General features: G+C 39.2%; 1 protein-coding gene across 6 annotated transcripts in view; it reads right to left on the reverse strand.

The window, feature by feature from the left end:
* The window catches only part of LRAT (lecithin retinol acyltransferase), a 146,311-nt gene that overhangs the window by 60,724 nt on the left and 60,741 nt on the right, over nucleotides 1-24,846 (reverse strand). Inside the window, exon 5 of one of the 6 annotated variants that reach the window (XR_010345361.1) lies at nucleotides 9,769-10,440. The exons of the other annotated variants lie outside the window; for them this stretch is intronic. The gene's annotated coding sequence lies outside the window, so the exon portion shown is untranslated. Of the gene's footprint in view, nucleotides 1-9,768; nucleotides 10,441-24,846 lie in introns of those variants that run through there. 6 annotated transcript variants of the gene reach the window in all.

The following is a 24,846-nucleotide window of genomic DNA, read 5'->3' on the forward strand; positions in this document are numbered from 1 at the left end:
TCTAACTGGCATGAGATGGTATCTCAATGTAGTTTTGATTTGCATTTCTCTAATGACCAGTGATGATGAGCATTTTTTCATGTTTGTTGGCCTCATGTATGCCTTCTTTTGTAAAGTGTCTGTTCATATCCTTTGCCCACTTTTGAATGGGCTTATTTGTTTTTTTCTTGTAAATCTGTTTTAGTTCTTTGTAGATTTTGGATATCAGCCCTTTGTCAGATGAGTAGATTGCAAAAATTTTTTCCCTTCCTGTTGGTTGCCGATTCACTCTAATGACTGTTTCTTTTGCTGTGCAGAAGCTGTGGAGTTTGACTAGGTCCCATTTGTCTATTTTGGCTTTTGTTGCCAATGCTTTGGTGTTTTGGTAATGAAGTCCTTGCCTACACCTATATCCTGAATGGTTTTGCCTAGATTTTCTTCAGGGTTTTTATGGTGTTAGGTCTTATGTTTAAGTCTTTAATCCATCTGGAGTTAATTTTAGTGTAAGGTGTCAGGAAGGGGTCCAGTTTTTGCTTTCTGCACATGGCTAGCCAGTTTTCCCAACACCATTTATTAAACAGGGAATCCTTTCCCCATTGCTTGTTTTTGTCAGGTTTGTCAAAGATCGGATGGTTGTAGATGTGTTGTGTTGCCTCCAAAGCCTCTGTTCTGTTCCATTGGTCTATATCTCTGTTTTGGTACCAGTACCATGCTGGTTTGATTACTGTAGTCTTGTAGTATAATTAGAAGTCTGGTAGTGTGATGCGTCCTGCTTTGTTCTTTTTGCTTAGAATTGACTTGGCTATGTGGGCTCTCTTTTGGTTCCATATGAAGTTTAAGGTGGTTATTTCCAGTTCTGTTAAGAGGGTCATTGGTAGCTTGATGGGAATACCATTGAATCTGTTAATTACTTTGGGCAGTATGGCCATTTTCATGATATTGATTCTTCCTAACCATGGACATGGAATGTTTCTCCATCTGTTTGTGTCCTCTCTTATTTCATTGAGCAGTGGTTTGTAGTTCTCCTTGAAGAGGTCCTTTACATTCCTTGTTAGTTGTATTCCTAGGTATTTTATTCTCTTTGTAGCAATTGTGAATGGCAGTTCGTTCTTGATTTGGCTCTCTTTAAGTCTGTTATTGGTGTATAGGAATGCTTGTGATTTTTGCACATTGATTTTGTTATCCTGAGAATTTGCTGAAGTTGCTTATCAGTTTCAGAAGATTTTGGGCTGAGACGATGGGGGTCTTCTAGATATACAACATGTCATCTGCAAATAGAGACAATTTGACTTCCTCCTTTCCTATTTGCATACCCTTTATTTCTTTTTCTTGCCTGATTGCTCTGGCTAGAACTTCCAATACTATATTGAATAGGAGTAGTGAGAGAGGGCATCCTTGTCTAGTGCCATATTTCAAAGGGAATGCTTCCAGTTTTTGCCCATTCAGTATGATATTGGCTGTTGGTTTGTCATAAATAGCTTTTATTATTTTGAGATACGTTCTGTCAATATCTAGTTCATTGTGGGTTTTTAGAATAAAGGGCTGTTGAATTTTGTCAAAGGCCTTCTCTGCATCTATTGAGATAATCATGTGGTTTTTGTCTTTGATTCTGTTTATGTGGTGAATTACGTCTATAGACTCGTGTATGTTGAACCAGTCTTGCATCCTCGGGATGAAGTCTACTTGATCATGGTGGATAAGCTTTTTGATGTGCTGTTGCAATCGGTTTGCCAGTATTTTATTGAAGATTTTTGCATCTATGTTCATCATGGATATTGGCCTGAAGTTTTCTTTACTTGCTGAGTCTCTGCCAGGTTTTGGTATCAGGATGATTTTGGTCTCATAAAACGATTTGGGAAGGATTCCCTCTTTTTGGATTGTTTGGAATAGTTTCAGAAGGAATGTTACCAGCTTCCCTTTGTATGTTTGGTAGAATTGGGCTGTGAACCCAACTGGACCTGGGCTTTTTTTGGGTGGTAGGCTCTTAATTGCTGCCTCGACTTCAGACCTTGTTATTGGTCTATTCAGGGTTTCAACTTCTTCCTGGTTTAGGCTTGGGAGGATGCAAGTGTCCAGGAATTTATCCATTTCTTCCAGGGTTACTAGTTTATGTGCATAGAGTTGTTTGTAATAATCTCTGATGATCGTTTGTATTTCTGTGGAATCTGTGGTGATATCCCCTTTATCATTTTTTATTGCATCTATTTGATTATTCTCTCTTTTCTTTTTTATTAATCTGGATAGTGGCCTACTTTGTTGATCTTTTCGAAAAACCAGCTCCTGGATTTATAATTTTTTGAAGGTTTTTTTTGTGTCTCTATCTCCTTCAGTTTTGCTCTGATCTTAGTTATTTCTTTTCTTCTGCTAGCTTTTGAGTTTTTTTGATCTTGCTCCTCTAGCTCTTTCAATTTTGATGATAGGGTGTCTATTTTAGATCTTTCCTTGCTTCTCATGTGGGCATTTATGGCTATTTATTGTCCTCTAGACACTGCTTTAAATGTGTCCCAGAGATTCTGGCATACTGTGTCTTCATTCTCGTTGGTTTCAAAGAACATCTTTATTTCTGCCTTCATTTCATTGTTTATCCAGTCAACATTCAAGAGCCAGTTGTTCACTTTCCATGAGGCTGTGCAGTTCTGAGTTAGTTTCTGAATTCTGAGTTCTAACTTAATTGCACTGTGGTCTGAGAGACTGTTTGTTATGATTTCCGTTCTTTTGCATTTGCTGAGGAGTGATTTACTTCCAATTATGTCATTAATTTTAGAGTAGGTGTGATGTGGTGCTGAGAAGAATGTATATTCTGTGGATTTGGGGTGGAGAGTTCTGTAAATGTCTATTAGGTTTGCTTGGTCCAGGTCTATGTTCAAGTCCTGGATATCCTTATTAATTTTCTGTCTCATTGATCTGTCTGATATTGACAATGGGGTGTTAAAGTCTCCCACTATTATTGTGTGGGAGTCTAAGTCTCACTTTGTAAGTCATTAAGAACTTGCCTTCTGTATCTGGGTGCTCCTGTATTGGGTGCATATATATTTAGGATCATTAGTTCTTCTTGTTGCATTGATCCTTTTACCATTATGTAATGTCCTTCTTTGTCTCTTTTGATTTTTCTTGGTTTAAAGTCTATTTTATCAGAGATGAGAATTGCAACTCCTGCTTTTTTTTGTTCTCCAATTGCTTGGTAAATCTTCCTCCATCCCTTTATTTTGAGCCTTTGTATATACCTGCATGTGAGATGGGTTTCCTGGATACAGCACACTGATAGGTTTTGGCTTTTTATCCAATTTGCCAGTCTGTGTCTTTTGATTGGGGCATTTAGCCCATTTACATTTAGGGTTAATATTGTTATGTGTGAATTTGATACTGCCATTTTGATGCTAGCTGACTGTTTTGCCCATTAGTTGATGCTGATTCTTCATTGTATTGATGCTCTTTACCATTTGGTATGTTTTTGGAGTGGCTGGTACTGGTTGTTCCTTTCTATGTGTAGTGCGTCTTTCAGGAGGTCTTGTAAAGCAGGCCTGGTGGTGGTGAAATCTCTGAGTACTTGCTTGTTCATAAAGGATTTTATTTTTCCTTCACTTATGAAGCTTAGTTTGGCTGGATATGAAATTCTAGGTTGAAAGTTCTTTTCTTTAAGGATGTTGAATATTGCTCCTCACTCTCTTCTGGCTTGTAGGGTTTCTGCTGAGAGATCTACTGTGAGTCCAATGGGCTTCCCTTTGTGGGTAACCCAACCTTTCTCTCTGGCTGCCCTTAGCATTTTCTCCTTCATTTCAACCCTGGTGAATCTGATGATTATGTGCTTTGAGGTTGCTCTTCTTGGGGAATATCTTTGTGGTGTTCTCTATATTACCTGGACTTGAATATTGGCCTGCCTTGCTAGGTTGGGGAAGTTTTCCTGGATAATATCCTGAAGAATATTTTCCAGCTTGGATTCATTCTCTCCGTCACATTCAGGTACACCTATCAAACTTAGATTAGGTCTTTTCACATAGTCCCATATTTCTTGTTGACTTTGTTCATTCCTTTTTACTGTTTTTTCTCTAATCTTGCCGTCTTGTTTTATTTCATTGAGTTGATCTTCGACCTCTGATATCCTTTCTTCTGCTTGATCAATTCAGCTGTTGAAACTTGTGTATGCTTCGCAAAGTTCTCGTGTTGTGTTTTTCAGCTCCATCAATTCACTTATATTCCTCTCTCAGTTGTTTATTCTCATTAGCATTTCATGAAATCTTTTTTCAAGGTTCTTAATTTCTTTGTATTGGGTTAGAACATGTTCTTTTAGCTCACAGAAGTTTCTTATTACCCACCTTCTGAAGCCTGATTCTGTCAATTCATCACACTCATTCTCCATCCAGCCTTGTTCCCTTGCTGGTTAGGAGTTGTGATCCCTTGGAGGAGGAAAGGCATTCTGGTGTCAGGTGTTTTCAACCTTTTTGCACTGGTTTCTTCCCATCTTTGTGGATTTATCCACCTGTCATCTTTGTAGTTGTTGACTTTCAGATTGGGTCTCTGAGTGGACATCCAGTTTGTTGATGATGAAGTTATTACTTTCTGTTTCTTAGTTTTCCTTCTAACAGTCTGGCCCCTCTGCTGTAGGACTGCTGAGGTCCACTCCAGGCCCTGCTTGCCTGGGGATCACCTGCAGTGGCTGCAGAACAGTAAGGGTTGCTGCCAGTTTCTTCTGCTGCTATCTTTGTCCCAGAAGGATACCAGCCAGATGTCAGTCTGAGCTCTCCTTTATGAGGTGACTCTTTGGATATATGGGGGTCAGGGAGCTGCTTGAGGAGACAGTCTATCCTTTATAGGAGCTCAAGTGCTGAGCTGTGAGCTCCATTGTTCATTCAGAGCTGCTGGGCAGGGACACTTAAGTCTGCTGCAGCAGAACTCATAACCCCCCCCCCCAACTTTTTTTTCCCCAGGTGCTCTGTCCCGGGGAGTTAGGGCTTTATTTATTAGTTTCTGTTGTGCTGCTGCCTTTTTCAGGGCTGCCCTGCCCAGCGAGGAGGCAGCCTAGTCACTGTCTGCCTGCAGAGGCTTTGCTGAGCTGCTGTGGGCTCCGCCCAGCTGCTGTGTGAACTTCCCTGCAGTCTCTCCATGCTTTCACTGGAAGCTGCAATCCTTAGCTGCTCCTAATCAGCCATCTTGGATCTGTCCCACCTGTTTAAGGAATTTTATAGTTTTAGTTCCTATATTTTATAAATTTTGCATATATGTGGAAATTCAGTTTTCTCAGCACCACTTATTGAAGAGCCTATCCTTTTCCCACTGTATCCTCTTGGTGTCTCTGTCAAAAATTAGTTTACTGTATATGTTTGAATTTATTTCTGGACTCTGTTCTGTTCTACTGTATCTGTTTTTGTGCTGTACTGTTTTGTTTACTGTAGCTTTGTAATATAATTTTAAATCAGGAAGTATGATACCTCCATTTTTTTTCAGAAGACAATTTTTAGTGAAAAAAACCGAGATACAGAAGAATACAAACAGCATGATTCTACATATGTAAAGTTGAAAATTATGTAAATTTAAGCAATAGATTGCTTAGAGATATATACACTAGTTGCAAAAACTATACAAGACAAGGAAGATAACAACAAACATAAAATTCAGGTATTTTATTAGCAGCCTGAGGAGAAAGACTTGCAACTCATACTTATTTTGACCTACTCCTCTCCTCACCCCCACTATATAGACATAGTTTAGCAGGGAACTCGATGCCTTGCAAATTGGACACTGAGAAAGTATTAAATAAACCAGTTTGTGTTGACTTTCACTGCTGCTTTCTTCTAATTTACTTCTTGACTTCATAAAATAATTTTTTCACAAAGCATGGAGTGGTAGTAGAAGTAAAGAATACTTGTGTTTTCTAATAATTCTTCAATTTCTCCTCTCCCTTCATGTAGGTCTACAGTCCTTCTAGTTATTTTAGAAATCAAAGCTGCACTAAGAACAGCTACCCTGAAGATTTCAATAGCATCTTTTCAAAAGCTGCCTGTCTGAATCTTTCAGATGAAAAGGAAATCATTTGATCTTTCAACTGACCTGATTGAGACTCTACGTCTGAAAAATCCAACTCTTAATTTGGATTAAACTGTCCATGATCTCATCTATAATTAGCATAAATTTTTGTGGTATGCTTCATTTCAGTAGATGCATTTCTAAATAATGCCTTAATCCCATTTTGAAAGCACTTATTTTATATGTAACAGAATTCTTGAATATAATTGTGAGATGTGGACTTCTAATTATGGGTTCATGCTATAGTTTATAATTGCACTGTATATTTCCTTTTGTAAAGATTCATGTTTTCCTCATGTCTACTCTGCTTAGAGCTCCACTTTTCATGAAGAGTACCTCTGCAAGAAGAGAAAGCTGGTTTCTCCATCAAAGCTGAGGAACTGGCCTGTCAGTGTCTTGTAGGACTTGTTCCTAAGGTCTGTTCCTAAGGACATGGAAGGAAATGGCTGTTGAATTGGCAACTCTCAGTCTTTGCTAAAACAAGTGTCACAGTAGGACAAATATTTGATTTAGAGTCAGGCACATTGTAGTTTGATTTCCATTTCTGCTCTTTCCTAGTTGTGTGACCTTGGGCATCTCCCTTATCTGGAAATACAGTGTGAGGAAACCAAAATCTAACTTTTTTTTTTCTGAGACGTTGTCTCACTTTGTCACCAGGCTGGAGTGCAGTGGTGCAATCTTGGTTCACTGCAACCTCCATCTCCCGGGTTCAAGAGGTTCTCCTGCCTTAGCCTCCTGAGTAGCTGGGACTACAGGTGCATGCCACCATGCTCAGCTCTAATTTTTGTATTTTTAGTAGAGATGGGGTTTCACCATGTTGACCAGGATGGTTTTGATATCTCGACCTCATGATCTGCCTGCCTTGGCCTCCCAAAGTTCTGGGATTACAGGTGTGAGCCACTGCACCTGGCCCCAAAATCAAAATCTAACTTTTAAGATTACCAAAAGATTAAATAAGATAATATCTATAATGTTGCTAACCTGCAATGAACATTCATTCACTTAGAAATATTTTTTGAACACTTTCTATGTGTTAGGCACTCTGCCAGGGATATAGGGGTGAACAAGACAGATATGATCCCCGCTTCATATAATTCATTAACAACTGATGTTAGGTTTTAAAAGTTTTCTAATTTTGCCAAGAAATTCAGAAGCACTTTGATTATCTTGACAATCACATATTAAAGAAATGTAATGTCTTCAGAAATGCTAACAGCTTCTGAGGTTTTATATTTAATGTGTGATTCAAAACATTCTTTTTCTTTTTGCTTTCTTCTGTTTCACTAAAATTTTCCTATCAAGAAAATGCAAAGACAAGCCATAGGCTGGGAGAAAATATTTGCAAAATATATATCAGATAAAGGGCTGTTACTCAAAATACACAAACAAATCTTAAAATTTAGCCATAAGAATATAAACAGTTCAGTTTAAAAATAGGCCAGAGAACTAAACAGACACCTCACCAACATAGGTATAGATGGCAAATAAATGTTTGAATCTAACTTTTAAGATTACCGAAAGATTAAATAAGATAACATAAGATGCTCCACATCCTACGTCATCAGGGAAACGCAAAATAAAACAGCATCGAGATACTACTCTACACCTATTAGAATGCCCCAAATCCAGAAGCCTGACAACACCCAGTGCTGGTTGAGGACATGGAGCAACGGGAATTCTCATTCATTGTTGGTAGCAATGCCAATGATACAGACACTTTTGAAGACACTTTGGCAGTTTCTTACAAAACGAAACATTTTCTTACCACATGATCCAGCAATTGTGCTCCTTGGTATGTACCCAGAGGAGCTGAAAACCTGCATCTGCACTAAGACCTGCACATGAATGTTATGGCAGCTTTATTCATAAGTGCCCAAAGTGGGAAACAACTACAACATCCTTCAGTAGGTGAGTGGAAAAATAAACCGTGTACCAGACAGTAAAATAATGTTCAGCACTAAAAGGAAATGAGTGATCCAGCCATGAAAAGACATGCAGAGACCTTAAATCCATATTACCAAGGGAAAGAAGCCAACCTGAAAGGCTCCATGTGTAAGTATGATTCCAACTATAGAACATTCTGGAAAGGGCTAAATTACAGAGCCAGGAAAAGATCAGGGGTTGCCAGAGTTTAGCAGAAAGGGAAAATGAATAGGCAGAGGGTTTTTAGGGCAGTGAAACTATTCTGTATGATTCTATAATGGTGGATACATGCCATTATACATTTTTCCAAAGCTATAGAGTGTACAATGTCAAGAGTGAACAGCAGTGTAAGTTGTGAACTCTCGGTGATAATGATCTGTCAATGTAGATTCATCTATTATAACAAATGTACCACTCTGGTGGGAGACGCTGATAGTGGGAGAGGCCGTGAGTGTGTTGGAGACAGAGGATATATGATAATTTCTGCTCAGTTTTACCATGAACTTAAAGCTGATCTAAAAAAAAAAAAAGGTTATTGAAACAAAACACAATTATCAGAGACCTTTATATTTTTATGAGTATATTATCACTATGAATACTATCTTGATTCCTAACCTAGAGATGACTGGCAAAGTGTAATTTTTAGAAAGTGGACAACAAAGACAATATCCAAAACAACCTTGTGAACCTAGAAAAAAAGTACAGATGTGATACATATGGTCACCTCATCTGAGTAGTCATGTACATGGTCCAGAGTCAAGGCAGAGCCAGTTCATAGGAAGGGGTAACCTCCACTTAGTATGAATGATCAGGTCATTAGAGCGACCCATTCCTCAGCCAGGTCCACTAAAAGTTTTTTCTCTCTTATATCAAATAAACAACATAATTAAGGGGGATTATCAAGAGTAACCTCTCCAGAACATACATTTCTAATGCCTACTTGAAAATATAACTAATAGCTTAAAACTACTGTAAAACTTTTAAGATACTGTTGGCTAAGTAGCAGACAAAACAGTCTCTACGCCATGCACGGTGGCTCATGTTTGTAACCCCAGCACTTTGAGAGGCTGAAATGGGTGGATCACCTGAGGTCAGGAGTTTGAGACCAGCCTGGCCAACATGGTGAAACTCTGTCTTTACTAAAAATACAAAAATTAGCCAGGCATGGTGGCAGGAGCCTGTAATCCCAGCTACTCAGGAAGCTAAGGCAGGAGAATTGCTTGAACCCGGCAGGGGGTGGTTGCAGTGAGCGGAGATCACCTCACTGCACTCCAACCTGGGCAACAAAAGCAAGACTCCGTATCAAAAAAAAAAAAAAAAAAGTGTTTCTCTTACTTTGATCACTTGTTGGGGAAGAGGCAGGATATATAAGAAGAAAAATGGTCAAGAACAGGGAAGAGGGGAAAAATACAAGTTGAAAATTTTCTGAGCTTCTTAGACTTAGGAATATATTGCTGCCTATACCTCAGAAAATTCTCTCCTACCCTCTCCAGAGCACTGCCACCCCCAACAAAGGTAATCAATATCCTGACTTTTATGAAAATCATTTCTCTGCTTTTCTTTATTGTCTTACCACCTAAGCACGCATCTCCAAACACTAGTTTAGTTTTTACTCACTTTTTGAACTTTATATAAACAGAATTACAGTATGTAGTATTTTGTGTCTAATTTTTCATTCAATATTGTTTGTGATTTGTGCATGCTGAATGCGATGTAATGTGTTCATTTTCATTACTGTATAATATCCCATAAGAATAGTATATCACAACTTAATTATCTATTCTACTCTTAGATATCTTAAAAAGCCAAAGAAGTCTAATCACATAGTCTCTCATTATGGTGAAGATACGGAATGTATACATTCCAAAGTAGTACATTGACTCATGTAAAGGAGAGAAACAAAAAGTTTCTTAAGTTCACTATGCTTCAGTAAAGGGTTAACTGAAGAGGCCCTGGCAGACAGGGAGGGTGGAGAAAGAGCTGAGAAGGTTTCTTCCCTGATTTTTCCCATTGGAGAAACACTTGAGGCCATGCTTCAAACCCAATAGCTCTCATTTATTTAACTGAAGAGTTAGGAAACCAAGGCTATGTGGACAGAATGTGTGTGCTTGGTGAGCAAGAGAGAAGAGCATGGGCAGGTATGCATACACAGAAGGGCTTCCTTTCTGGTTATTCCATTAATCCTTGTTATTGGTTTTAATACCTTTGTTACGGTTTGGTGATGAAACAAAAAATGTTCTATTAATCACAGATTCTATCCCATTACAAAGTTTGCTGCGTTGAGTTGGACTGGATTATTGTTCGGCAAACACTCCCTCCCTCCCACCTTTTCCTCAGTGTGGAATCTATTTTCCTACCTTTGGGCTTAACTATATGACATGCTTTGACCACTGGAAATTAGCAGGTGTGACGCAAGCAGCAGCCCACGATATGCTTGAGTGGTGGACACATTGTCTTGTTCTCCAGTGATCTGCCTGGGGAGCAGGGGCTGGTTGACCTCTGCCCCATCATTCTAAGCTGCAGAATAAAAAAATGTGGAGATGACCCAAACCCAACCCAAAGCCTAGAACCAAGCCCAGCCAATGTGCAACTTGAAGCAGAACTGCCCAACCCAGTTGAACCCTGCATCAGCCCAGCTGAAGTTGACCATGAGTGTGAGAATAAGTGCTTGTTATTGTGTGCCACTGATCTGTGGAGAATTCTGCCATTACGGTGGCAATAACTGTTTTATAGCTATAATCAGAAGTGTAAAGGTCAGGTTGTTATCACTCCTCTAATAATAATGGACTTGGCTCCATTTACCTCACTCTGCATCTGCTCTGTGAAACTAAGGATTCAGATTTCAAGGCATTTTAGTGGCAATTTTGAAGGTCCAGGTGACCCCCATCAGATCCCTGTGAAATCTGAAGGGAGCTGGAAGATGGAGATAGGTTTCCCTGGGGTTAGTGAAGAGAAGCTAGAATTTGGGACTTCTTGGGCCATAGCAACACTTGGAAAAATGGTGGAAGAGACTATACCTGCATTCAGGTTAGCAGGCATGCTATTCTGGGTTTACTTAAAAAAGCAGGGCTGTCCTACTTTGGAGGGAGGTGTACAAAGAGTTATTATAGAACACAGCTAAGTTATGTTTTTCAACACCCAACTGTTGAGATCAGCAAAACTATAACGTAGGAAAAGTGTAACTCTCGAGGTAAATACTGCATAAATTTGGAGAAATGATACATTGTATATACTTTCAGTGGGAATGTCATTTGATCTAAACCCTTTGGAAAACTTTGGAGTAACTGGGAGAACAAGCACATATTTGGTAAAGTTGAAGATCATATCTTGAGAGACAGAGGTTTTGCTGCTGAGTAGGTACCACAGATCAATTGGTCTCAACAGGACTGGCGTCGCATCTAAGAGGCAGATTTGCTTATAATAGTGATGGAGGGTGTGTGTGTGTGTGTGTGTGTGTGTGTGTGTGTTACTGCCATTTAGTAGGTAAGGGTCAGATATCCTGTATGTCCTGAAATTTGGATAGTATCATTCTAAAAAGAATTGTCCTGGGTCCTCCATGACTTTAGAAGGTCTAGTAGAACATTTATGTAGGTGGAAAACCTGATTATAATTATCTAAGAGTATAATGTAACCCCGTTTTAGATATAAATAATAAGGTCTTATTGTATATCAAATTTTTCAGAGATGCAACTACTAGATAAAGGCAGACCGAATTGTGTTTTGTTCAGAACGTAACCAAGAGTGGTTCACATCACAATGGCTGCATCACTTGCGGTGTCTGAGTTACCAATCTCACAATCTTCTATCACTCTGCATTTGTGAACTACTTCATGTCTCCTAACCTAGTGTAGTGTAGCATAGTTTGTGGTTACTGACATACTGAAATACCTATTATTTTATTAAAATTACTGTTCTTACATTTCTACTTTATATCACAGAAAGTGTATTGCAGTCATTTTTTAAAATGTGTGCAGATAAGTTTTGAATTTCATTTCAAGATAGTAAATGGGGTGATACAAAATATTTATTAATAAAAGAGTACATCAGGTCTGATTGTGGTAAAAATTACAGCCCAAGATAAATTCATGTATGTACTTGAAGATAACATTAGGTAGAATTGTGTTCTCCAATACAATAGTTATTATATTAATTATAATTAAACACACTAAGAATGTGATTCTTCAGTCACACCAGCTATATTTCAAGTGCTCCATAGCCACATGTGGCGAGTGGCAACAGTCCTGTTGAGTGCAGATATTCCATCTTTGCACAAATTTTTTTGGACAGCTTTGGCAACAATATTTATGGTATCAAACAACTGGAAACGACCTACAGATATCTCACTTATCCACCCCCCTTTTAAGAAACAAGGGGCGTGAAGGAATGGATAAGTAAGGTGACAGGGGACAAAGAAATGCCTAAGTAAGTGAGATACAACACGGCAATGAAAATGAATGCTTATGTGTATCAACACAAATGAATCTCATAAATAACAATGAGTGAACAAAGCAAAAAGAAGACCTGCATTTTTTTTTCCTTTTTTTTGAGACGGAGTTTCGCTCTTGTTACCCAGGCTGGAGTGCAATGGTGCGATCTCGGCTCACCACAACCTCTGTCTCCTGGGTTCAGGCAATTCTCCTGCCTCAGCCTCCTGAGTGGCTGGGATTACAGGCACACACCACCATGCCCAGCTAATTTTTTTTTTTTTTTTTTTTTTTTGTAATTTTAGTAGAGACGTGGTTTCACCGTGTTGACCAGTATGGTCTCGATTTCTTGACCTTGTGATCCACCTGCCTCGGCCTCCCAAAGCGCTGGGATTATAGGCGTGAGCCACCGTGCCCGGCTGACCTGCATTTTTTATAGCATTTAAACATAAAATAGTACTATATGTGGTTTAAGGATCCATATGCAGCAAACATATTTTAAAAATGCATGAGATTGATAAATGCAAAATTCAGGTTAGCAGTTACATATGGCAACAAGGGAGGAAATGGAGAGGAATAAAATGGAGGCTTGCTTCAATGGTAAGGTTTCATTTCTTCAGGGGCAAGGAAAGCATACAAGAATTCATTATTCTTTATATGTTTTTGATCTAAAGAATACAAGTTGTTAATGTATTTTTATATATTAAATATTGCAAAATAAATTTTCAGTGGAGGAACATTCATGAGAGCCTATGAACATGGACTTTTGCTCATGGTTCTATCCTTAATGCCAAGCCAAATGCCTGGCACAAAGTAGATGCTCAATTAATATTTGGTGACTAGTCAGCCAAACATATAAAGTGAAAGTTCACATATTATAGTTTGGATTCTAACACAGATGTAAAGTTCTTCCATGCCACTCAATCAGGGTATCCAGTAACATAAACTCTTTTTTTTTTTTTTTAAGAGACAGGATCTCACTCAGTTGCCAGGCTGGAGTACAGTGGTGTAATCATAGCTTACTGCAGCCTCAAACTCTTGGGCTCAGGTGATCCTCCCACCTCAGACTTCTAGGTAGCTAGGACTACAGGTACATGCCACTGTGCTGGCTGATATTATTATTATTCTTATTATTTTTGTAGAGACAGGGTCTCACTATGTTGCCTTAGCTGGTCTCAAACTCCTGGCTTCGAGCAGTCCTCCCACCTTGGCCTCCCAAAGTGATGGGATTATAGGTGTGAGCCACCACGTCTGACCACAAACATTTTCTTAATCATGCATTAATGTTACAAATATCTATGAAGGGCCAGCTATAGCACAGGAGCTCCTCCAGTGTTAGGGGTACAACAGTGAACTTAAACTAACTAAATTTCCTGCCCTCAAGGGGCTTATAGCTGAGTGTGTATGGCAGGGGAGGGGATATAGATCATGAAGAAAAAATAAGTACAGTAGATAGTAGGTCACATAGAGATAAGTGCCCTCAAGAAAAATAAAGCAGGAGAGGGAAGGGGAAGAGGAAATGGCAGATGTCAGGCACTATTAAATAGGGTAGTCAGGTTGTTCTCTTTGAACACGTGCTCTTTTAGTTAAGATTTGAAGTGAGGGAGGGGCGACGAGCATCTGAGTGGGAGGGAAGAACACATACAGACTCAAGGCAGTGGGTGCCTGGGAAAGAGCCCAGCAGGGCAGAAGTAGCCTGAGCACCTGGGAAAGGGTCAGAGACTGGGCAGAACTTTCTAAATCACTGTAAGAACTCTGGCTTTTACTCTAGGTAATACAGAGGATTTGGAACAAGGGAATGACGTCACCTGGCTTACATATTTAAAGAATCACTGTCTTTTGAGAATGGGTGATGATAAGGAAGTAGAAACAGGGAGACCAGTTAGGAGATTATCACAATCATTCAAGCCAGAAATGATGGCAGCTAGAATCAGAGTAGCAACAGAGGAGGTGGTAAGAAGTAGTTGGATGCTTGACTTATTTTAAAGATACGGTCACAGCTATCACACTGTATCCAGGACATGAGGAAAAACAAAAAAAGAGCAGTCAGGGATAGCAGGAAGATTTTTGGCTTGGAGTTGCCATTTACTGAGAAAGGTGGGGAGCTGGCTGGATGGGGATGGGAATGCAGTTCTATTTGGGATGTGTTAAGTTTGAAATGTTTACTAGGCACCCAAATAGAGTTGCTAAGTAGATAAGTGGTAAATGAGCTTGGGGTTCAAGGGACATGTAGAAGCCAGAGAAATAAACTGGAGAGCAATTAGCATATAGGTGGTATTTAAAGAAAAAAAATGAGATAAGATCATCCAGGGAGTAAGTGTAGCTAGCAAAGAAGAGAGGACCAAGGCTGGGCGCGGTGGCTCACGCCTGTAATCCCAGCACTTTGAGAGGCCAAGGTGAGCGGATCACGAGGTCAGTAGATCGAGACCATCCTGACCAACCTGGTGAAACCCCCTCTCTACTAAAAATACAAAAATTAGCTGGATGTGGTAGCACACGCCTGTAGTCCCGGCTACTTGGGAGGCTGAGGCAGGAGAATCGCTTGCATCCAGGAGGCGGAGGTTGCAGTGAGCCGGGATCCCGCCACTGCACTCCAGCCTGGTGACAGAGTGAGACTCTGTCTCAAAAAAAAACAGAAGAAGAGAGGACCAAAGCCAGTGTCTTGAGGCCCCACAATGTATGGAAGTCAGGAAGAAGAGGGGCTGGAGGTCAGACAATGAGGTAGAAAGAATTCATGTACAGGCAGGGCCTTGGAAACCAAGTTGAGAAAGTACATAAAGGAGGGGAAAAGTGACCAACCATGGCAAATTATTCTCAGGATTTAAGATGATGACAACAATAGGCCATTCTATTGAGCAAAATGAAGATTATGGAGGATCTTGGCATGGGCAGTTCCTGGGATGGGGGATGAATCCTTTTTGTACAGGGTTCAGGAGAGAAAGGAATAAACAAAATGGACAACTCTTTTGAGGCCATTTTCTGCCTAATCCGACTTTTAGACCTAAATAGAACCCATGTATTCCTGACTAAATAGACACCAATACATACTGGAATCCAGAAATCTAAACATATCCTATCTCATCTCAAAAGAAGAGAAAACAAAGCAAGAAAAGTTCACTAAAATATAAGAGTTTGCTTTACTTTCTAGAAACAGAAAGAAGCACCCAGAGAAACTGTGTGATCTAGGGATCCTGTAGAAGAAATACTTACCTAAGTAAGTCCATCAACTTTCTCTAATTTTATATGATGCCGAATATGCCGCCTTTAGTTGTCATTGAATCAGATTTTCCCCTTTGTACATCAGTGGTTGGAAAAATAGATTAGCTCAGCCCTATTATGTTATTTGCTAGAAAAGCCACTTATCTCATGAGAACTTTAACCCCAGGGACCAATTCACCTGTTGATTTATCCAGGATCAACACAGTTGACTCTCAGATTAGTCAAGCTTAATGTTCAAGAATCATGACAGAAAGCCAGGCATGGTGGTGCAAGCCTGTAGTCCTGGCTACTCGGGAAGCAGAGGTGGGAGGATCTCTTGAGCCCAGGAATTGGAGGCTGTAGTGTGCAATGACTGCACTCCAGCCTGGGCAACATAGCAAGATCCTGTCTCTTAAAAAAAACAGAAGTCCTGGTGAGCTCAGGAGAGTTAATAAACAAGATGTGCCGGAAGGACAGGCCTCTGATCCCTAAAACTGCCTGCTCTCACTTTATCCAGTCAACTACCTAAGGGGAAAGACTTACATGTGGAAGACTGACTTCAGCTTATCATCGGAAAACTCACACTTTTGCATGCCCTTCAACAGCTGCAGGAAAAAGAATACACAAAGCAAATTCCTTCTTACAATATAATAGTTTGGTAAGTTATTAAAACATAATCCTAGTGCAGCCCGTTATTACAGAGGGTTAATTTTCTAATAAAAGGCACTATAAGCTCTTTAGAAAATATAAGTTAAAACAGTGTCCAGAATTTGTAAGTAGGAATCAGTAAAGGAAGGAATACTTTTATAATTAAAAATTCTTATGGAATGGGGACAAATTATTGTTAGAGCTGAGAAAGCTGAAAGAGCTAAGAAGGCAGACAATTTTCATCACATATATTGAAGTAAATAGTACTTATTGGATACATTCTTTCAATGTTAGTACTCAATTTGTAGAATTAACTGCTTTAACAGACAACAAAAATCTTAAAACGTGTTGCAGGAAGACATTTTTTTTTTGGTTAGTTTTTTAATAAGAATTTCCTCTTGCTCCAAAAACCAAAATGCAATCAGATGTTTTTAGTCTTTTCCTCAAACAGAACCTTTACACATGAGCTCTTTATGTTAAGAGTAGAAAAAAAATGAACTTTCTGTTCTCTCTGAACAGATACACCCTCTAGTGGTTCCAGAATTTAATAAAAAACAAGAATGAGGAAAGACCTGTATGAGCTAATAACTCAGATTATAGACTCAAGATAGAAGGCCTTAACCCTCACACAGTGCTGGTAGGAATGTAAACTAGAATAGTCACTATGGAGAACAGCTTGGAGGTTCCTCAAAAATCTAAAAATAGAATTACCATATGATCCTGCAATCCCATTGCTAAGTACACATCCAAAAGACAGGAAATCAGAATATCAAAGGTATATCTACATAGCCATGTTTATTGCAGCACTATTCACAACAGTCAAGATATGGAATCAACCTAGGTGTCCATAAGCAGATGAATGGAGAAAGACAATGGAATACTATTCAGCCATAAAAAACAATAAAATCCTGTCATTGGTAGCAACATGGATAAAACTGGATGACACTGTGTTAAGTGAAATAAGCCAGGCATGGAAAGACAAACATTGCATGTTCTCACTCATGTGGGAGCTAAAAAAAAATTGAACTCATGGAGGTAGAGAGTAGAATGATAGTTACCAGGGCCTGGGAAGGGTGGTTGGGAGGCGGGGGATAGAGAGGGATTGGTTAGCAGGTTCAAAAATACAGTTAGATAGAAGGAATAAGACCTAGTGTTCAGGAGCACAAGAGGGCAACTATAGTTAAAAATAATTTAATATATATTTAAAAATAACTAAAAGAATGCAATTGAAATATTCCTAACATAAATAATAGATTCTTGTGGTGATGAATATCCTTACTACTCTGATTTTATTATTACATGTTATATGCTCATATCAAAATATCATATGTGCCCCATCAATATGTACAACAAATATATATCCATAATAATCAAAATTTTAAAATGCCTTATAAAAATATTGCAAGGAGAACATTATAAGAAAATTAGGGTTTGACATATTAGAATATTCTAGTCTGTATATCAAGTTTATCTTTAAATGTTATCTGGGTATCTGTGCATTTGACACATTTGTAAAAGTTATGGGAGAAATTAGGAAACTATTCTGTCAGGAAAAATCATAAAGTTATGTAACTCTGAAGAATGAAATTAAACATTCATTTGTAACATAAAATACAAGCATTCAATATTTAAGTGCATTCCATGTTATATAAAGAGTATACTGGCATTCAACACATTATGTATATGTATTTCACTTCATGCTATGTATTCGCAGTATTCTAATACCACAAATTGTAGGACCTTAAAAATCTACTAGTCTGTTTTTCTCATTTTACAGGTAAGAAAACTGAAACCCAAAGAAGTTAACTGATTTGCTGAAGGCCACAGTCATGCAGTGGTAGGATCAGAATTAAGATTCCTTGAATCTCAACAAAAAGTTTCTTGCCTATCCAGACTGATGAAGTAAAGAGTAGTACCCACAGCAAAGGCTAACTAAATTCCAGACGTATAAATATATAATTTCATCCTTCTATGACAGAGACTAATAAGGGGACCCAATTAGGATTGGCGAACTTTCCTCTGCAGAAGTTGCAGACCGAGAAGAGAGTAACACGTAAAGGAAAGAAGTGGTTCAGGGAGCAGGGAGAGCACCAAAGTGCATGAACTTCCTCACTGCTGAGGTGAAAAAGAGACCATGTGAGAAGAACTGAAAGAGGGGCTGGAGTGTGGGGACCAGCGCAGAGTCCCCAAAAGGCTCTGGGGAGACAGACAGGCCCGCCCAAGCAGGCCATGTAGGCCTGGACTGGGTTTAGTTCACTGCAAAAAATTCGCAGAAGGATGTTAAGCAAAGGGGCCATGTGACTATACTTTGACCCTTTAAATGTTTTTTTTTCCTCTTGCATATGCAAACTACATACAACTTATCAAAGTCAAGAAAATAGTATACATTAAAAATTATCTCCCTCTTATTCCTGTCCTACAACCACCAAGTTCTCTGTCCCAGACCAGACCAAACAACTTAAATGTCCATCAGCTGGGGACAGGCACATCTGCATATAATGTGGCTGCTAAAAGGCAATTAAGAGGAATGAAGTCTCTATTTGGTTAGGAATGCAAGGTGTAGAATGGTATGACTTGCATGCCATCTGTGTAAAAAGTGAAGGCATTGTATAGAATGCTACTTTTTGGTAAAAAACAGGAAGAACTGTACGTAAATGCTTGTCCATGTGTAGAGTATCTTTGGAAGGATTTGCAAGACAGTGTTGACCGTCGGGAGGGGAATCAGAGACTGGGAGCTGGGGTAGAAAGGTGACTTAATTCTCATTTGATTTTCTGTTGTCTGTTTGAATCTGTACCATGTGCACGCATTACCTTTTAAAAACTTAGAAAGTAAACACAGAAAGAAAATCATTCCACATCTGCTATCTCCTGCTTGTTCCCTTCACTTGCCTGCGGGAGGCTGGCTCAGCCTTTCGCCTGCTGCGCAGCCCCCACCTCAAATTTGCACTCATTCCCTGATTACATGACCCTAGCCAACCTCTACTTTCTGAATTAATTCTTCACCAATGGATGCTAATGCCTTTTAGAAATGTTACATGCCTCATGGGAAAGCTTCTGCTTGAACTCTGTCCTGCTGATAATCTTAATTTATCCTGTCTAATAACAAACTACATCATTCGGACTTCTGTTTATCACTCTTGCTTCCTATTTTTTTCTACTCTGTCATCCCAAGTTTTCTTGTCCATAAAAAACTGCACAGAAAACTGTAAGTAACTAATATAAAATGTTTATAATAAAAAGTAACTTGAATTAAATTTCAGTAGTAACGCCGAGACAATTTTAAAGAGTTGAGGCTTGATACGAATGCACCTTTTAAAAGACCATGAAACCAAAGTGCAGGAATCAGTTTTCTACAATGTACCTTTGATCCCTGAGAAATTGCCTTATTCTAACACATTCTGTTGCAGAAAAGTAAGCGGCAAAACACATTTTAATGATGCATTCTCTATGTACTATTGGCATCTCATCACCTAAAGTTAATCTGGGGAAGCAGCTGTCATATCAAACTACAGGAATCTGAAGATTAGGGTTCTACACAAAGTAGTAATTTCCATCCACAGTATTAACCTTCAATCTTGGTTCTGTTGAGTTCAGCTACAGGTTTTAAATTATTCTATTTCCTGTAAATTCAGAAGACAAAAAACTTTTTTTGAGTGCTATTTCCCTTCAACCAAAAGGGGAGAACGTAGAAAACTGTTAAACCAAGGACCTTTCTTAAAGTGTCTTCCAACACACTTATGGGATCAGTCATAATATTTATATATACTCAAGCACTTTGAAATCTCAAGCTGTTTTAACCAGCTGTCATTTTGGTGTTAAACTTCGGTCATTTTAATGTGAAACAAAGGTCAACAGTTTGTCTTATTCTTTTCCTATTAGTGAAATCCTTTATAGCTACTGAACTCTGTTTAAACTCCCAACAAAGTCACTATTGCATACTCTTGTTATCTAGGTCACATGGAATATTATGATTGTTCGCAAACAAAAATACATAGAAGAAAATTAAAATGACAAATTAGAATTTAAAGTATTATAAACAGCCAAACATACAAGCCAGTATGATCTTTACATATTTGGCATTGATTATAATGACACGTGTACATCTAAGACTAACCTCTCATATGTACACAGCACCAATTCAATTGTCTATGTATCTAAAATAAGACAGCATGGATACTTTTCATTGTTCATTCTAGAAACTATACTGTAAAGATCATTTCAATTTTTTGTTAAATTGTTGGTCTTTAAAAGAAAGATACGTTATTTATTTTTAAAGGTTATTCACTCAGTTTATTGTTTAATTACAAAAGAAGATCTTTTGTAATTAAACATGTATCCCTTGTTTCCCTGGAAATTTTTTGTAAATTTTTAACTCTGACTGTAAAGAAAATTTGGTAACATTCATCAGGATAGTAAATTGAACATAATTATTTTATTATAAGAGTTAGCCATTATATAAAAAGGGCTTATGCATTCAAATCATGACAAATGAGGAACAGTATTTGAATATACCCATTTAGTTCCCTTTAAATGAGGTTTAGCTCTTCCGAGTGATACATTCTTCTGTGTAGTATTTTTGCTGTCCTTGGCACCGAGTTCATTCATCCATCCATTGATCATAAATGTATGGAGCACCTACTATGAGCCAGGCATGCTTCTTAGTGTTGGAAAGTCAGTAGTGATTATAACTCTCTGACAACTTACATTTTAGATGGGAGAAATAGGCAATAAGCACACGAACAAGTAAGTAGTAAATTACAGACTAAAATAAGAAGGGTAATAGAACAGAAAGTGATCAGGGAGGCACTACTGTAGTCGTGGTGATGGAGGCTGGCCTCTGAGGAGGCTGCATCTGAGTTGATACCCAAATCATGAGATGTCAGAACAGCACTTCCCAGGGAGAAGACGCAGCAGCAAGAACAAGAAACCTGGGCTTGGCTTGTTCAAAGAGCAAGAAGGCAGTGAATTAAGGGTGAGATGTGGGAGGTGAGCTCAGTGAGATGGGCATGGGCTCTCTGAGTGAAGCTCTGTGGCCATGGAAGAAGTTTGTTTTCTGCTCTAATGACAGTGGGACACCACCACAAGGTCACTCTGGACACTGTGGAGACAGGCTGCAGGATGTCACAAAGATAGTGACTCTAGGAAGACAAAAATTCTTTGCAGCAATCCAGGCAAGAGAGCAGAGGGATTAGACTGAGATTGAGCACAAGGTATGTGTGTGGTGTGTGTACGTGTGCTGGGGGTAGGGCAGGCAGTAGTGGAAGCAGTGGCTGCTATCAGGAGACTATTGCACAAATGAACCAGTATGAATAGTGTGGAGCTGACTTTGAAGATAAAGTCAACAAAATTGTCATTGGATCAGATGTGGCTTGTGAAAGAGGAGTCAGGAGTGACTCCATGGGTTTTGGTCTGAGTAACTAGAAGAATCCCCGTTACCGAGGAGGGAGGACTGTAAGAGGCACAAGTCTGGGGAGTAGGTAAGAATAGGGAGCTTGGTTTTGGACATGGTAGATTTGGTAGATTTGGACATGGTCGATTCCAAGAGGAAATGGTGAGTAGGCAATTGCATACACGAATTTAGCAGCTGAAAAGGGAGGTTGAGGCAGAAAATATACAACAAGAAGGCATGAACTTCAACAGTAGTTAAAGCTATGAGAGGGGAGACCATTTAGGATTAGGTCACTTATTCATTTTGTGCCATGAATCCCTTTGAAAGTCTGTTAAAACCCTCTGATTCCTTCTCTGAATAATATTTTAAATGCATAAAATAAAACATTTTAATATTTTTGGTGTATATAGAATTGGTATAAAAGAAAATAAATTATAACAAAATATGTCATCAAAATATTTTGAAAGTTACCCTATAGTAAAATACATACTTTTAATTAACACATTAAGTAATGAGATCAATCAATGAGCAGAGTAACTACAGTTACTTCAAAGCAGTCATGCACATACTTATTTCAAGATATCTGTAACAAGTGAAATGAGATGAAAATATCCGTAGCTTTTTTTTTTTTTTTACTGGAGATAAAGTCACAGATATAGCTAATATTACTATGGTTTGACTATCTAGGTTCACAATTGCAGGAAATGATAAATTTCACCTCAGGTCAGTGAAGATAAAGAAAATTTCCTTTACAAGTTCACGTAAATCCCAGGTTAAAAATTCCTGATTTATGGGTGAACGTAGCTAGAGAAGAGGGGTCATACAGTCTAAGCAGGGACTCTCCAACATTTACAGGTGGGAGAAAAGAAGAAACCAGCAAAGAAAATGGAGAAACGAGGACCAGTAAGGAAGATGAAAGACTGGGGCTGGGTGCAGTGGCTCACGCCTGAAATCCCAGCACTTTGGGAGGCCAAGGCAGGTGAATCACGAGTTCAGGAGTTCAAGACCAGCCTGGCCAAGATGGTGAAACCCCATTTCTACTAAAAATACAAAAGTTTGCCGTAATCCCAGCTACTCAGGAGGCTGAGACAGAGAATTGCTTGAACCCAGGAAGCAGAGGTTGCAGTGAGCCGACATTACGCCACTGCACTCCAGCCTGGGCAACAGAGGGAGATTCAATCTCAAAACAAACAAACGAACAAACAAACAAAAAAAAACTGAGCCATCAACTGTGACAAGTGCTGCTGAAGGTTGAATTAGATGAAAGATGAGAGGTCAAGACAGTGAGAAGAACAGGTTCTGTCCAGCGGTGGGGATGAAAACCTGACCAGAATGAATTCTGGAGGAAATGGGAGAAGAGAAAGGGAGTTGAACAACTGTGTTAAAGTTTTGCCATATGGTGGATTTTAAAAAATGAAACAGGGTAACAGGAACACATATGTGGTTGCTTTTGCTTTTTTTTTTTTTTTTGAGACAAGGTCTCACTCTGTTGCCCAGGCTGGAGTGCAGTGGCACAATCAAGGCTCACTGCAGTCTGGACATCCTGGCTCAAGCGATCCACTCACCTCAGCCTCCTGAATAGCTAGGATTACAGGTGTGCACCACTATACCCAGCTAATTTTTTTTGGGGGGGGCTCACTATGTTGCTGTGGTTGGTTTCAAACTCCTGGACTCAGGCAATCCTCCCACCTTGGCCTCCCAAAGTGCTGGGATTACAAGCATGACCCACTGTGCCTGGCCTGTTGTTGCTTTTATGATGGGAGATGCTACATGTTATAGGCTGTGGAAAAGATTCAGGAGATAGTACAAATTGATAATGTAAGAGAAAAGGGAAACAATTCCTGGCCTAACGTCTCTAAATATGTGAGAGGGGATGAAACCTGTGCCAAGGTGGAGGGACTGACTGCAGGGAGAGTCTAGACAGTTCATGTAGAAATGTGAGCTTAAAGGGGAAAGCAGTTCCACGGATGTAGATCCAGGTAAGTTTATAGATAGGATGATGATGGGAGAAGGAGGAAATTCTCTTCTGTTGTTTTCATTTTCTTAGTGAAATATGATGCAAAACTACCAGTGGAGAGTGCGTGAAGGGGGAGAGAAAGAAGGTAAGAAACAAACAGTGATCCAATCCTGCAGGTGAGTGAATGTATCTGAGCTACAGAGTCAGACCCATCCATAGATTAGTGGTCAGAAATTAAGATAAGGCCCCATCAGTGCAGTCATGTTTTTATTCAGCCACATTTGGCTGCTCAGGTGCTGGCCACAGTTGACAGGCAATCTAAATTATCTTTCAGCCAGAGCCAATACGAGTGCATTTATCACCAAAAGACCCTGAGCAAAAGATAATGGGACATGTCTGTTTCAGTGCAGTTTTATGTCTGTAGTTTTAAATCATAAATTATTCAAACACTGGAAACTGACTAGTACACTGGGAGCAGAGAAGTTCAGTGCTAACAAACAGGGCGTATATTAGGGGAGTCTGTGCATCTTGGGCTCCTGTGGTTGATGCTGCAAAGAGCTGAGTGTGAACAGGAAAGTTTCCAGTTTAATGGGGACATGCAGGGGCCAAAAGCTTGTGGACAGTCCAGTATAACACAGCCTACATCAAAGCAGTCCAGCAGGAACAAACACCACCCCATCTGATAGCTTTTTATGCTTTTGCACGATTTTGAAAATGTGTGTAAAATTACTCAAACCAGTTTATTAACCACAGTTTTTATTTATTAACAGATTAAATCTGTATGAAAATTTAAAAGAGACAAACAAATCACCTAGAAATGTGTGCCTGTTTAAATATCTTCAATCTTATTTCTGCATTTGGCAAATAATCTCCGTGTAAATGATCCATCTCTTTAGTCTTTTATTTACATGTTCGTCTCAATGTTGTTTTAGAATTCCAGTTCCTTGATAAGGAGTCATATCTGTATTTAGAAAAACTCAGTGTTTCCTACTGTATCCTGCATCCAGGGAACATTAATCACCAGCATTTTCAATTTTACATAATTTTAATTTTCTTTATTCTTTCTTTTTTTTTGAGATGGAATCTTGCTCTGCTGCCCAGGCTGGAGTGCAGTGGTGCCATCTCATCCCACTGCAACCTCTGCCTCCCGGGTTCAAGTGAGTCTCCTGCCTCAACCTCCTGAGTAACTGGGATTACAGGCATGCACCACCATGCCCTAATTTCTTTCTTTCTTTTTTTTTTTTTTTTAGTAGAGACGGGGTTTCACCATGTTGGTCAGGCTGGTCTCAAACTCCTGACCTCATGAT

This window comes from Aotus nancymaae, unplaced genomic scaffold (genome assembly GCF_030222135.1).
Source record: "Aotus nancymaae isolate 86718 unplaced genomic scaffold, 86718_ANA_hifiasm-v0.15.2.pri h1tg000033l, whole genome shotgun sequence".
Lineage (NCBI taxonomy): Eukaryota > Metazoa > Chordata > Mammalia > Primates > Aotidae > Aotus > Aotus nancymaae.